At 29.0% G+C, this 11,972-nt stretch overlaps 1 long non-coding RNA gene across 1 annotated transcript in view; it reads left to right on the top strand.

Moving 5' to 3' along the window:
* Nucleotides 1-2,187: 2,187 nt before the first annotated feature.
* Nucleotides 2,188-11,972, top strand: part of LOC106793410 — a 16,457-nt gene continuing 6,672 nt past the window's right edge. Inside the window, exon 1 of the long non-coding RNA XR_001382416.1 lies at nt 2,188-3,126. This is a non-coding gene — a long non-coding RNA (uncharacterized LOC106793410). The remainder of the gene's footprint in view (nt 3,127-11,972) is intronic.

The raw sequence follows: 11,972 nt of genomic DNA, 5'->3' as shown, positions 1-11,972 counted from the left end.
TCCCTCTCTCTTTTTCCCTCTCTTTCTCTTTCTCTTCCTCTCTCTCTCTCTCTCTCTCTCTTTCTCTCTATCTGTCTGTCTGTTTTTCTTTCACTCATGTACTTTTTTTTTATATCATATTTTCTGGACGATAGGGTCGTTGAATTTTTAGTTATAATTTTATAACAGCGAGTATTCTTTTTTTCTTTTTTTTTTTGCTTTCTTTGGTTCAGATAGATAGATAATAAGAGACAAGGAGAGTATGTGTGTGTGTATGTGTGTGTGATAGAAAGGTATTCTCTTGAATTATTAATAGACTTCCGTTCACCTCTTATCTCCATCCTTTATCGTATTAATCGAGAAAATGTTCTGATATCATCTCTGTAACAATTTATCCCTTTTATACATACACACACACACACATACACATATATATATATATATGTATATGTATATCGACCTTCACGGATTGACACGATGATCTACGAAGCACGCAGTAGATGCCAAGAAATGCGATTTCTCTGCTCTAGTAATAATAATATTATTAATAATAATAATAATAATAATAATAATAATAATTATAATAATAATAATAATAATAATGATGATGATGATGATGATAGTAGTGTGGTAGTAATAATATAATAATAAGCGTTACGATCAGGAACGAACGTCATCAGCTGTTGCTGACGTTACCTTTCTCAATAATTTTTACAATTACAAATAATTGTAACACTTATATGCGCAATTTTCTTTTTATTAAATAATAAAAAATGATTTAACACACCGCGACAATCCTTTATTATCGATAATAAATCCGATTATTTCCTTGTTTTCCTTTTTTACGCGATTTAACGAAAATATTATTAATCTTAAAATTGTTCTCTATTACGGAAATACAAACAAAAATTTGCTATTAAAAGAATCTAGTCACGTAATATAAGAAAAATAAATAAATCCCCTCTATACATCAAATTTCTTAAAAGATAAAAATGTTCATTTTGATCTATAAATTGTTCTCAATCGTATAAATATTTTCTATTCCAATAGTAATTACAAATATATATATAAATATATTTTTTCTTGTTGTTGTGTATGTTACTCTCGATTAATTTCTTTAAAATAGATGTTCTTTTGATAAGTAAGTAAAGCAACGACTCGCAGGAGCCAAGTAAGAGAGAGAGAAAGATAGAGAATGAGTAAAGAGGGCGTGAAGGGAAGGGTGAGGGTGAGGGAGGGTGGTTGCTACTAGTCGGCGAGGTGGCGCCCTCCCTTCGACGCCTTCGATCGACCATCCCTCTCTCTTTTTCCCTCTCTTTCTCTTTCTCTCTCTCTCTCTCTCTCTCTCTCTCTCTCTCTTCATCGTTGGAACGAACGTCCTACGATACGCGTAGAACCCAACGCGATTCAGGATCCAGGACATCCGACTTACCGCAGTAAAGCGGTCCTGCGTCGTTCCAGAATCCCTCGGAATAAGATATCGGGGACGAGTTTCGAAAGCTTTAAACATCCCCTATTCTTCCCCATCCCACCCCCAGCCCCAGCCCCCCGTCTCTCACTCTTTTTATTTTATTTATTTATTTTTTTTTCTTATATATTTTTTAACTCAATTTTTCATCCACCTGAGAGTAAAATCGAAACCATTCCGCGTATCATCGATGTATTCCACCACTTCCTAGTCTAATCAATTTATACTTCAATGGGGGGTGGTGGTTACGTTAATCCACTTGGATAGTTGCCTCTTGGTTAGTATACTTCATTTCTGAAGTATTCTATTGGGTATACGCGATGATATGGAGTAGCAGTAGCAGCAACAGTAGCAATCATCAGTAACAAACATTAAGCAATAGCAATAGTAATATTAGTAATAATAATAAAAATAATAATAATAATAATAATAATCATTTATTTACGAATATATATAAGCAATCAATGAAACAAAAAATCCAAGTAATCTTTATTATAATATTTCTATATCGGTTAGAGTTAAGATTGAAACTATGGTTGAAGTCAAACTACGAGAAGGGTTTCAAATAAAGGTAACATATTCTATGTACATATATGCGTGGAAAAAGAAAGAAAAAGAGAGAGATAGCAATGGTGGTAGTATTAGTAGTAGTAATAGTGGTAGTGGTGGTGGTTAGTGGTGGTGGTGGTGGTTGATAACGGAAGAGTGGGGGTATTCGAGAGGGGGTAGTCAACGGCAGCAGAGAGGGTGAGTCTCAGTCGCCACTCGGTCACCCTGCCGAACGGCTGGGGGTTCCAAGTTGTCGTTTATTTATTTGTTGTCGGTATAAAAGCGCGAGATAAAGGTGGTGATCTCTAACGCGCTTAGATCTCGGGGGAAACGCGCGAGACGCATATATACGCCTATATCGTCCCTCTCTCTCTCTCTCTCTCTCTTTCCACCTTTCTCTCTCTCTCTCTCTCTCTCTCTCTCTTTCTCTTTCTTTCTATCTCTCTCTCTCTCTCTCTGTCCTATCTTTCAATTTTTTTGATTTCATCCATCTTTGCACCCACCCCCCTTCCCCCAATAACCATCTCACCTTCGTAAATCGTGTTCGTGTTTTAAAAGAAAGATAAAAAGAAACCCCTGTTCACGTACAATCATCTACCCAGCCACCCCTAAATTATACTTTGGAATTTATCGTCGAGTGAACACAGATCAAGAATAAGAATAAGAAGAAGAAGAAGAAGAAGACGAGTAGTGTTATCCTTTTCATTATTTTTCTTTCTATTTCTTTCTTCTTTTTTTTGTTTTTTTTTTTGTTTTTTTTTTTCATTTTGATCGTATACGTTCTCTTGTTACCGTTCGGTAACCGTCGTCGTGTGGACGCGTACCCGCAACCGGTCAGCGCGTGTGCACCCGACAACGATCGATCCTCACCCCGATAGAGATCCAGAGAGAAGAGAAACGATGGACGGAACCACCCTTCCACGAGACGACGACGCCAGATAAGAAGCAACCCAACAGGATAAATCCTTGTTTCTTTGTTTCTTCCTTCCTTCCTTCCTTTCTTTCTTTCTTTTCTTCTTTCTTTCTTTCTTTCTTTCTTTCTTTCTATTTCTATTTCTATCTCTATCTATCTTGGTTGCTTCTTCGTTCCGGTACTTTATCAACGATTCGAGGAATATCTTCTTATCACGGTACGACGTCGTTTCTACCGAATCATTATTTTGTACTTTTTATTTTTTGTATTATACGTTTATCTCTCTCTTTCTCTTTATAATCATTTTAGTTTTGTGAAGAATATAAAATGAATTATTATCTTAGTTACTTATTTACTTACTTTCAAAATGACTAATGATCGATCGTTCGAACACGAGACTTGGGATTATCTCATTGTTAGAATTTTATTATAATTTAATTGATATTGTGTGTATAAAGTAAATGAGAGAATGAGAGAAAGAGAGAGAGGGAAAATGTAAAAGAACAAAATTTAAATGGACGTATCTTTCTTCGTTCACGAAATGAACTTCACTGCCACGCTCGATCGACTTTAACTGTGCGAATGTCTGCCTGCCTACTGTTACTCCTACACTGCTGCTAGTGTGTGTGTTTTTGTGTATGTGTGTATCTTATGTGTTCGTTTTAAGAAAGTTAATTTTACGAACGCTAACAACACTTTTTTTCTTTTTTTTTTTTTTTTTCTTTTTATCAGGCCATTAGTATCGTGTTTCTATATGTTCAGGTGTTCAGGTTCTTGGTTTACTTAATTTTTTTCTTCTTGTTGAAATAACTGAAAAAACGTTTGTTACGATTCTTTAGCCCCTTTGATGGAGCAGGGGGTGGGTGGTTAGATTGTTAAATAAAAATATTTATTTATTCACAAAAAGAAAATATAGGAATAAGAGTGTAGGGGTTATATTGTAACAGTTGACAAGAAAACATTTCTGACGAACGTATCGTTTGTTTTTCTCGTGTGCCAGATAAAATGATTATCAAGTATATTGATTTATTTCAAGCGATTAATAATATTAATTAATCGGTTAATTAAGTTTTTTTCTTTTTTTTTCTTCGATCAAATTTTATTATCATTTCGGAACGAATTAAATATAAAAAAGAAATCATGTGTTTTCTAATACGTGTATATTAAGATTTTTGTTCGTTAGAAAGAGGAGAGCACGTGCGTGACCGATTGAACCTTAGACACCCTTTCGTGCCTTTCCTTAGGTTAGAGGACGACAGCTGTGCGCCGTTTTCAATCCTTTCGTTGACCTTCGTCACTATCTTCCTTCGTGATATTGATCGATATAATATTGTAACAATATTGGAATACCTGTAGACAAAAATTTTGGTAAAGTTAATTATATTATTTTTAAGGTGGATGGGTGGGGAGACGAGGGGTGGGTTTAAGGAATTCGTCAAAATATTTTAAGAAGTATCGAAGATGTAGAATATATTTGTTTAAAAGATCACAGCCGATATACATAGTGAATGTTTATAGTTATTGGTCACTGTGTATAATATACGGCAAATTTTTGAACTTTTCAAATGCATTTTTGTAAAATGATATTAGAATCGTACTTACATTTTTATTTTTTGTTTCTTAATTATTTGTATCATCAAATACCTTTGTATTATTTTATTTTGTTTTGTTTCTTTTTTGTTTATCATATTTATTTGTACGTGTAATCGTGATAGTGATCTAATTAAATGAATTTAACGATAATTCATTACACACGATTCATATTATATTAATGTAAAATAATTTTCAATTAGAGAAAATATATTATAAAATCATCGAACTATACTTTTTTTTATAACAATCAAAGTATATTTATATAAATAATATAATCATCTATCGAATTATTTCACACAACGAATTATATTATTATTATTATTATAATATATTAATTATATCTCTAAAAAAGAATTATTTTTGTAAGTATGACTTTTTCTTTAAATTAATTTAACATTCGTTACACGGTAGATAATTTTAATAATAGATGATGCTACACATCACTTTGTAGAATGGAAAAAATAATTACAATCAATGATTAGAAATATTATTTAAATAATTTTAACATATATATGCACACACACATATATATATATATATATATTTGTCATTGTTTAATACAAAAGAAAAGTAGAAGAAGAAGAAGAAGAAGAAGAGAAAAAAAAAACAAAGAAGATAAAAAAAAAATATAAAAGAAGGGAGACACGAGTGATGATTATACAGTGTGGCCAATAAAGGTATTGTTCATAGTCCCGACCTGAATGGTTCCTCAGAAGAGCATCTTTTCAAAGCAACTGACATTTCTTTCCAGTATTATTTTTTTTTTCCGATTTCGTAACAAAGCAGAAAAACAGAGAGAGAGAGAGAGAGAAAGAAAGAAAGAAGAAGAAGAAGAAGAAGCAGAAGAAGACAAAAAAAAACAGTCTAATTTCATCCCTTATTTTTTTTTTCCATTTCTTTTATTTCTTTCCATTACTGCGATTTCCTTTAAGCGGTTGGCATGTTATCCCAATGTTTACGAGGAATGAATGATCCATCCATAGTTTTCTGTATTTACTACCTATGACAGAAAAAATAGTAAGATAAAAAAATCAAAAAAAAACAAAAAAAAACAAAAAAGAGACAAGGATGTTACCAAAACTATTCTTTTCGTTTAGTCAACTATCAACTTTTCTCTTTCTTTCTTTCTTTCTTTCTCTCTCTCTCTCTCTCTCTCTCTCTCTCTCTCTCTCTCTCTCTCTCACTTTTTCTATCGTTTTTTGGACCGAGGCCAACTTTATATTCACAGACTTTTTCCACGATTCGGAAGAAAAAAGAAAAAAAAAGAAACTACTGCTGCTGGGCTCACGTTGAGATCGCGTTTGAACTTTTTTTTTTCTTTTTCGTTTTCTTTTTTCTTTTTTTTTACCACCCCCACCGGCACCCTTTGACGATTAATCGTTGACGAATTATATTAGATACATTTGTTACAATCTAATCGAGATCAAACTATTATCACTTCGTTATCAACTTTTCTACGCGTAACACGTTTATTATATTATATTTCTTATATTAATTAATTTTTCTTTTTCTTTTCCTTTTCTTTTTCTTTACTTTTCTTTTTCTTTTCCTTTTCTTTCTTCGAGTCTTTAATAATATTAAAGCGCGTGAAAGTACATTAACCCTCGCGCGTTAAAGTTATTATTAAATATATCAACTCTGTGTTTCTATCCCACTTTCCAAGAGTTACACTTTTGTTTCTTATATACTTTTTATAATATTAAAAAAGGTATACGCGAGAAAATGCGATAAGTTTGGATAAAATGTGATCATAAAATAAAAAGAAAAACTGATAACCTCGTGTATATATTTCTATAATAATTTATTATTATATTCGTTGTCACATAAAATTTAATTGATAAAAATACGCGTACGTATACGAATCAAAAAAAAAATAGAAAAAAGAAAAAAATAATAAATCGAACTAAAAATGAATTGCAAATGAGTTCTCGCGATTGAAGGTTCGTATTTTTTTTTGTTTATTTTTTTTAGAAAAAGAAAAAATAAAATTAGAAATTAGAAATATTTGTTCGATTATATAAATATAAATTTTGTGTTAAAAAAATATATAGGAAGAATAAATAAATTATTGATGAGATATAACGATTGTGTGATGATATTATTCGGAAAAGGGGCTAACGATCGTTAACGTTGGCTAAGGGAAAGTTACTATATCGTTCTTTTCAACATGAAACAAGGAGGATACACGAGGCAGTTTGCCAAGATAAAGAAGTTCCCGATATATCGTCGTTTACTTATGATCATATACACTGTAATATGATGTATATATATAAATATATATCACTGTATATATATACATAGATATAAATTTAAAAACGTGTAAGGTCATATCCAGTACTTTCTTGGCAATAAATTCACATTCTAATCTATTCATTGTATGGAAAATAGGCTTATAGAGTCTTTCGATTTGTTTTAGTTTATTTCAAAATTAACATTTATTTTATAATATTATCATACTTAATCAGTTAATTTATGCGTTATCTATGAAAAATACAGAATTACGTGTAATAGTTATAACGTTCAATTAAATCTGTTATTAAAATGACTGTTGTATTTTGTGTTATTCGTATATTAGAAAAATTGATATATAATTTTATTATTAACACATACACATTTATTTATTTATATTTTAAATATCTTTGCGTTAGGATAACAACATATTACAATAATAATAATAATAATAATAATATACAATAACAATAATGATAACTAACTTACGATAAATTTTTTGATTTACTTATTGTCAATTACATTTAACATATTATGATATTATCATAGATAAACTAATTGAAATAATAGTATAATTGTATTTGTTTAAAAAAGAAAGAAAAAAGGGAAATAGTAGATTATGTTATTCTTATATAACAATGTAATATGTTAAAGTGGAAAGAAAATGTAAAGAAAGGTAGATTGATATCTTCGTTGTGAAATAATGCTATATGGTTTTTAACTGACATAATCTTTCTTTCTTTTTCTCTCTCTCTCTCTCTCTCTCTCTTACTTCTTGATATATTTCAAATTCTGCTGACCGGAAAAAGCGTAAAACTTATTCGATGAAATAGTTCTTGAGCTTGCTTGGAAAATAGGACGACTGGGAGTAAAAGGGACGATACTGGGGATGATACTGTTTTATAGGTTTTTCCTTCAAAGTGGGTCCTTATTTTTACTGAGGAAAAAGATACAGAGGGATGAATTGATAGAAAAGATATATAGTGTAAGAAAAAAGGAAAGAAAAGAAAAAAGGAGAAGAAGAAAGTAGTATGACGAAAGTAATAGCAAATTTGGTTAGAAAATGTTGTCGAGTGGAATCGAGAAAAGCAAGGGCTGTATTTTATTTTTTTTTTTTTAAACCCAGCCCCAATCCCAACCCCCACATTCCTTTTTTTACAAATTCATCGTTAAGTTAAAAGTTCTTTAAGTGGTATATTAATTATTAAAATGATTTTTTAAACATCGTTTCTTTATTTTTTTTTCGTTGTTGTCAATTTTTTAGATTTCTACTTATAAACTCGTTGTTTTATAAACAAGCCTATAGAAAATAAATAATTAATCCAAAAAGTATATATATATTGAAAAATTAATATCTTTTCTTTTTAAGACAGATATTTTAGGTTCAGAAGTTAATTCGTTGCTTCGTTAGTTTTATATAAAGCCGAGTGCTCGCGATTTGTGTTTTATAATATGAATATACAAAAAAAAAAGTTAGTTTGTATATACAAAAAGTTAATGAAAAGATTAATTGATGTTTGAAATCATCTAAGAAAACTTTTGAATCTTAACTTTTTATATATATATATATATATATGTATATATCTTATCTTTCCCGTTTTACGCGTATCTTTCAATCTCGCGTTTATCCAAGCTGTTTTCTTTATTTTCGACGAGGACGACAGATGGAACGACGTACTTACGGGAACACATATACACGTATACACTCACCATATATAAAGAAAAGCCTCGGAAACACTGGGAATTTTATTTATAGCTTTTCTTTTCCTCACATTTTTACTCTTGCAGGAAAGATGTTTTGATAAATTATCAAGAGACAAGAGAAAAGATAAAAATTATTATAGTATATTATTCAGTTAACACTAAACAAAATACCCTAGTAGATACATTTTATTCCTGTTTAATTTATCATTATACAATACCGACGACAAAATTATTTATGGGAATTTATTTTCTTTGTATATAGACAGGAAAAAAGAAATAAATCAAATAAAATCTATTCAATCAATTGTATTGCAATTTTTATTGCAAACTAAAATATAATGTATATTTATTCGTAAGAAAATAAAAGCTATTATATAATGTATAAATAATTCTACCCAATTAAACATCAAACTTTAGATTATATATTAAGTACATTTTCAAAAAGTAATCTTACACGCGAAGATGTTTGTATAATTAGTAATGAAAATGATTAATTTTTATAAAGAAAAAATATAAAACAATCATGTGATTAGAATTGAATTAAACTTTTCATCGTCAGAAACAATTTATTGATTACACACTATTTCAAAGAGTACACCATACAGTTAAATAATAACAAATAAATTTATATTTAATTTATATATTATTAGGATTCACTTTCATTCGAGAAAATGTATTTCTTTTTTCTTTCTTTCTTTCTTTTTTCTTAACGTCCATCTATCTTTGTCTTTAATTTGTTCATAGTATGGGTTATGTATTTGACGTTCACGATCGTATCGAGTTGATACTCGACGTGTGCCGCTTCATTCGATTTAATTTGTGTATCGATTCGAAGAAAGGCCAGATATTACACAGCAAGGGCAAATAACAGCTGAGAATACCCTTTGACTTTTACTCGGCTTTATTCGACGGTCAATTAATTTTAGGTTCACCTAGGATACTTGGGTTCCGCTTTACTTTCAAGATAATAATATATTGACTTTCACTCATGATAAGAATCTGATGAGAAACATATATGTATATATGTATGTATGTATGTATGTAATCTCGATTAACGTTTGTGATGTAACGAGATAAAAGAAAACAAAAATTTAATTTAAATATGTATGTATATATATATATATATATACGTAATCTAATTTGTAAATGATAGATTTTTTTAATATAATTTTAATAATACATTTTTTTAATCAACCATGTTAAATGAAATTCGAGTAAAAATTCGTAAACGTTTTTCTCTCGTGAAAATTTGAAGGAAGGAAAAATCTTTTTCTTCAGGTTCGTAGTATTATCATCAGGAAGGTTGTTTCAACACTGAAAGACTATTGTGTCACACTAGTCGAAGGAAAGAGGCCTATTATATGGAAAAGAGAAAATCATTTGCTACAAAATCTGTCGCTTTTACCTTTTAAAGGAATCATTGAAAAAGGTTTTGGTCCCTGAGTTTAGAATAGAAACTTACAAGCAGCGTAGGTTTGTAAGATTAGATGAAACCCCATTCACTTAGGTGATCATTTGTTTCTTTTTTTTTCATTTTTTTTTTCTCTTATTTCAGAGATCTACAAATATAAAAGTAATTTCGTTCGAACGTAACGTGTTATACAATTTGACGAGTTTTTTTTATTTTAATTTCGTATATAATTTTGCTATTCAAAGAAATTTATATAAAAATGAATGTAAAAATTATATCCTTTGTGTTCCTTTCATTTGTAATATTATATTTGATTAGTCTTCTTTGTCTTTTTATTTAAATAACAATTTGAAGAGAAAGAGAGAGAGAGAATTAAAGTATTTTTAATTAAGTAGCTTTAGTAATTATCTTCTCTTTGTATTTTTTTTTCTTTTCTTTTTTGTTTTTGTTCAACATCAATTACGAAGATAAATTATAAGAGAAAACATTAAATTATATATCATTTCTTTTATTTAATTATAAATATATATATATATTCGAATTAATTTCTTTTTTTTGTTCGTTGTATTTGTTCTGAATTTAATAAAAATTTGTGTCAATCAGAGCCCGACAGAAAAATATCTAACAGTTTTAATACTCTACTTTTTTCCTTCAACATTATTAAGAATAAAAATGATAAGATAAATATTGAAATTATACATTATCTCTGCAGATTTCATAATAGTTTATCGATAATAATGATCTTCTCGAATAAAAAACATTCGATTCAATTGTAGATATCGTTTAATAATTTTACGTTACTTCCTTCATTATTGATTATTTAGATCGGAAGTGATTATAGTCTATCGGTATCTTAAATATCATTTTAATTTGTTCTATTTAAAAATATAGGTATCAATAAGTACCGATAAGAAATATACTTCCTTCCTGATTATATTAAGATTAAAAATAATTACAGTTTATCGATATCTTAATGAATATTATTTTATCTTAATTAGTTTTTGTAAATAAGTGATAATAGGTAAAAATAAAATTAGAAAATTTACAGGAAAAAAAAATGAATATTGAAACTAGGTATCAATAATATATAAGTAAGTACAATATATATATTTATGATATACTATATTTTTGATATATTTCTTTCCTAATTGTTTACATTAAAAATAATTACAGTTTATCGATATCTTAATAATTATTATTTTACTTTAGTCAGTTTTTGAAAATAGCTAATAGGTAAAAATAAAATTAGAAAATTTACAGGAACAAAAATGAATATTGAAACTATGTATCAATAATATATATATATATCTAAAAATATATATTTTTGATATCGATAAAAAAAACTAGGATGTCTGGTGACAATGTCCAATGAATATCATCGGAAATACTATTTTTACTATTTTTGTGAGAGCCAGTTGAATCCGGAAGAAGTGTTTAGCTTCGAGAAGGAGGAATACTAGGTGAAAAGGTCGATCGATATTACTTACACATTTACTATACTGTCTCTTTCTATATCAAATACGTCGAACCTAAACCGTTAAAACATTTTCCGAAGATATCAGCAAAAGGAAACTCGTTCGATTGGTGTAATGCTTATGGTTTAAAGTTAAGAATTGGTTCGAAATCTTTTATTCCTTTTACCAAAGGAAGAAGAAGAGCTCAGAAACATCGAAAGGGATGGTTAACAACAGTAAAGGAAAAAGATAGTGAAAGAACGGTGAAGGGGGGGAGGGAGGATAGGGAAAGGGTGGAAGATTAAAGGTCACGAGCAATACTACCAATTTCATATCGATTTACATTCTTTCGATTTACACGCTTCAGATAAAGGATCCTTTTATCTTTTTTTCTTCTTTTTTTTCTTTAAATGACAACACCTACTTCGATCAAATTTAGGATCGTATTGCTGGGACGAATTGAAAGAAAGGGTTTTTAAAATTCATATTTTTAAAGTAAATGAAAAAAAAAAACAATTCATTATGTAGTTTATAATACAATTTATAATATAATAAAACCCATGAATTGTTGATTCAATTTAATAGTTTACATTGTAACGTTTTATTATTTTATTTTATTTTATTTTAGATATATAAGATCGTAAAAATCAAATATACATGATAGAATATAAT

Source organism: Polistes canadensis, unplaced genomic scaffold, assembly GCF_001313835.1.
Source record: "Polistes canadensis isolate GaletaPanama2010 unplaced genomic scaffold, ASM131383v1 scaffold_13, whole genome shotgun sequence".
Lineage (NCBI taxonomy): Eukaryota > Metazoa > Arthropoda > Insecta > Hymenoptera > Vespidae > Polistes > Polistes canadensis.
Note: the sequence above shows the minus strand (reverse complement) of the source record. Positions and strands in the feature narration are given on the sequence as shown.